Raw genomic sequence first — 4848 nt, 5'->3', positions numbered from 1 at the left:
ACACACACACACACACACACACCACACACACACAAACACCTACTTTCTTATCACTTCAAACGCACTCGCTTACACATCGTACAAACATGATCTAGATCTAGATCTCTAGACATCTATGGGGATATGGCTTTTCTTTGGGTTGCATAAAATAATTTCAGTATTATTTTCATTAAGCTGGAGTTTATTATCAATCATCCCGTTCTTGAAATCATTAGTTCAATGCACACACCCATGGTGGTAGGCAAGGTTTTAACATCTGGTGGCGGAACAGATTTGGGTGATTGTTAAGATTCCCGCGTTTAATTCCAATGTGTGTTTTTCGATGCTTTTTCGGTAGTTCCCACCCCCTTTATCTGAGCCTAGATCTACATCTAGAAATATATTACGTTTGATGCGCGGCGAGCTAAGATATCAAACCTTCAAAACATCGAATTATGGTAAAATTCAGGGGGGGGGGGGGGGCAATCCAGTCTAGCCGTACTTAGATCTAGGTTTGGCCCAATCGACTTAAGCCTGTTAAGTACACAGGTCTCATTAGATCTAGATCTAGTAATTATTCAGGTTCAAATACATGCAAGTCAGTAAGGCACCTTTTGGTTTTGTCTGAAATGAAATTTACAATTCAGCCATCAATATTAAGTACGGCTAGCCTGACAGTCTAGCCGTCCTTAAGTACGGCTAGCCTCGCTGTCTTCCCGTACTTAAGTAAGGCTAGACAAGAAGTCTAGCCGTACTTTTAAGTACGGCTAGACTGCCAGTCTAGCCGTACTTATCTTAGGCCCTATTAACATTAGAAAACAAGAGGTTTAAAATGCATACACTGTCATTAAGGCATCTGGTTTCGTCTCAAATACAAATTATGATTTAGGTACTGCACACTAAAAATGTATATTTACAATTCAATAGGCCCATTTTTTGTAAATGGTCAGTCTTGCCATCATATTATTATTAAGAATAAGTACGGCTAGACTGCCAGTCTAGCCGTCATTAAGTACGGCTAGCCTCTTCCTATTTATATAAGGTCAGGGGGGCAAGGAAACCCCCCTACTCTTGGGGTTAAAACCGGCGAATAACAATAGCGGGGTGGGAACTACCGAAAAAGCGCCAGTTTTTCATAGCCCCAGGAATGTTTCGCTTTGGTCCCTAAACCTAAACCCTAACCCTAATACTGACCTTGACCCTAACCCTAACCATAACTTTAACCCTAACCCTAACCTTGAAAAACGCATATCAGAATTAAACGCGGGAATCTCAACAATCGCAGAGATTTGTACAACTGTGTATCATCTGCGCACTTTGATAATCCATTCTCAACTGTGCTTTCTAATCACAGCTCCAGGCGGCTGGGTATATAACGTATACACGATTGGACTCAATAAGACGTTGGTCTAGAAAGGGACTAGAGGTTTCACATGCTTGCACTTTAGGGAGAATCACTTTGGATTAAAACACAACGTTGGAATCAAATAAAACACGTAAGGGGCACAGAGTGGCACAGACACGCCCACTCACATGTAAACAAACATTTTCGCCAACTAAAAAAAAGGGCTGCCAACAAACTAAATCGTTTCCATGTCACGTGACCTCGTACGGACTCTAATCAGAGACTCTTATATTTTATTGTCTCTGCTCTAGTTTAAAAAGGAGATAACTCTATGAATTTTCCTCAAATCGTGCTTTTTCGCTTTTTTGGTCGGATATGGTCATCTTGTTGTGAGCTGTTTGTGAATAAATTGAAGTGTTGTTCAAAAACTAGTCTCACATATCGTTTCGTCTTTGAATAAGCTAAAATAATTTACCACGATGATTAATGTAGCGCGATTATAACTTTTTCAAAATTAGACCTGAAATCTACGGACAGTGACTTTTAGTCGAACCACACAGAAAAGTATAATGTTTAAAAAGACACATTTTCATCCTCTCAAAAAGATTTATTTTTTGCATCAAAATGAATCACAAGATCTCAATACACAAGACAATATCATTATGACAATATCCAGAACACTGACAGCCAGGAACACCTCAAAGTAAAAAAAACAAAACAATTTCTGCCTAACACACACTTTGAGATTTTGATGGGCCTTTGACCCACCATAAAATTGTACATGCAGTGAGACCACATTTTTATTTTTTGTGAGCAGACATGCCAGTAAAGAAAAATAAAGTCAGTGAAGAATTGTATTGCCTTTTGAAAGACAGCACTGAAAATTCATGGATCGGATAAAAATTCTCTTTCAACCCCCTCCTCCCCCCCCCCCCCCCCGCCCTTTTTAAAAACAAATTTCCCTTTCCATAAAATCATAGACACCAACCAACCCTGAAATGAACAGCCCCTCCTATAAATGAATGAATGAATAAATGAATGAATGAATAAATAAATAAATAAATAAATACATAAATAAATAAATAAATAAATAAATAAATAAATAAATAAATAAATAAATAAATAAATCATCATTCTCCAGTGCCGGCCAGATATGCGACAGACATCAGCAGTCATGTTCTCCATTCATTCCTTTGCTCGGATGCTCTTAAAAAAGCTACGTTTCCCTGATCTTTCCCCGTTACCCATTTGTTTAGGTTCCCTAAGTAGGTTGCTCTGGGCTGCCCCTGATTCGTTTGCCTTCAATTTTGCCAGTGAGAGCTAGATGTTCAAGACTTTTTTTGGTCTATTCTGGTGTCCCAAAAACTGCATTTGTCGTTTCTTGATTGTTTTTATCAGTGAGCGTCCCACGGGGGTTCATAAAGCACTACCGCGTTTGACTTCTTTTCCTTTCATGGTACTCTTAGCAGTCTCCTAAGAAACCACATTTCTGTTGCTTCTTTTTATTTTCACGGTCCTTAGTGATTGCCCAGCATTCGCAGCTATATAGAAGGGCTGACCATACCTAGCATTTAAGAACTTTCATTTTGGTTGTCATTGAGACGTTTCTATTTTTCAGGATTGGGGTATTTATTGAAACCAGTCTTAGCCATTGCAATTCTCGGTTTCATTCTGGGGCATTTTCCATCAGATGTTATTATATATCATAGGTATTTAAACAGTTGGACTTGTTTGATGTTTTCACCTTTGCCAATGGGATTGCAAATAGGATTTGCTGCTTTTTTGGATATTACCATGCATTCTCTTTTCTTTACATTCAACAATAATCCTTTAAGTTCACTTTCTGTTACAACAGTATCCAGAAGCGGTTGAAGGTCCTTTTCTGAGTCTGCTATTAAAACTGTGTCACCGGCATATCTGATGTTGTTAATATTTTCACCATTCACTTTGAGACCCGGACATTCTTCTATATTTCTAAGGATTGTTTCACTGTAATATGTTAAAGAGGTCTGGTGGCATATCACATCTTTGCCTCACCCCTCTTCTAATCTGCTTATATTCACTGTATTCTCCATTAATTCGTACAACCGCGATTTGCTCCGAGTACAGATTCCTGATAATTCTTAGATTTTATCAATCTATGTTTTTTCCAGTATATTAAATAGCTCATAATGTCTAACTTTGTCAAACGCTTTTGAATAATACATGAAGCATAAATACATATCTTTCTGTTCTTCAATACATGTTTCCATTAATATCGTTAAGGTGAATATAGCATTTCTAGTGCCCTTGTCAGGAACAAGGCCGAATTGTGTTTTAGATATCTCTGGTCTTAGACTTTTTTCAATCTTCCCATTAGTATTTGCTGCAATATTTGTTGTAAAATGAATCATAAGGCTTATTGTTCTATGCATATCACACCCAGTGGCACCTCCTCGTGGTTTAGGTAAAGCTATAAACACTGACTTCATCATATCTTCTGGGATCTTATCGCAGTCATAAATAGAATTTAAGAGCTTTGTTGTTATTTCAGTGCCTAGTTCTTCAAGCGCAACAATCTCTTCAATTGAAATATAATCTGGCCCTGTGGCTTTACCTTGTTTCATTTTCTTAATGGCAGCTTGTACTTCTGCTTACAGTATTGGTGGTCCACTTATTTCATTCTTTATTACAGGTTTTTATCCCCAATTGTCTTTGAAACATTCTCTTATGAATCCTGACCATCTGTTTAAGACATTCCCATTGTTCACTAAAAATACATATTTAAATTTTAAAAGCTAAGCAACACAATTCAGTTCATGCAAATCAACCTCCCCCACCCCCCCACCCTTCCTTCTTTCCTGGAAAAAAGGAGGGACATCGCGCCCAGCAACAAAAGACAAAACAAATTCTCTTACATGCACACCAACAACAAAGACACGTTTTAAAGAAACCTTAATGAACTGATGAACAGTTATCTTCCAGCCCCCATCAACAACTTACTGACATCCCGAAGGGCGCAGAGGCGTCGGCCCAAGAGGGTATGCACGACGACTGTGAATACTGCGAGGAAACTTGACGCTTACATCCTTATTTTTTTAAAGAGTTTGTCAAAGAGTTTGATCTTAAAGCTCACCCTCACCTCACCCCCCTGTCCCCACCTTCACCCCCCCCCCAATCCTCACCCTACCCTCTCTTGACAAGTACAGAGTCATGTGGAAAGTTATTACAAATTTCCTAAGCATAATTCACGTTACCCTCACCTATCCCGTAGACTGGATGTCAGTCAGGGCGCTTTTAAAGATTTTGCCACCAGCCTCCTCCACTCTTTCCGGTCTTCAGCTTTTCTGAGCGGGTCTTTGAGTTCCAGGCCTGTCCATTCCTTGGTGTTGCCCTCCCAACTCTTCTTCAGTCTGCCTCTGCTCCTTCTTCCCTGGACGCTGCCTTGCAGGGTCATCTTGGGAAGGCCGGATGAACGGGCGATGTGTCATTACCATTGCAGTTTGCGTTTTCTGACCTGAGTGAGAAGGTCAGCATAAGGACCA

Source organism: Aplysia californica, unplaced genomic scaffold (genome assembly GCF_000002075.1).
Source record: "Aplysia californica isolate F4 #8 unplaced genomic scaffold, AplCal3.0 scaffold00754, whole genome shotgun sequence".
Classification (NCBI taxonomy): Eukaryota; Metazoa; Mollusca; class Gastropoda; order Aplysiida; family Aplysiidae; genus Aplysia; species Aplysia californica.
This window is presented reverse-complemented; position numbering follows the sequence as displayed.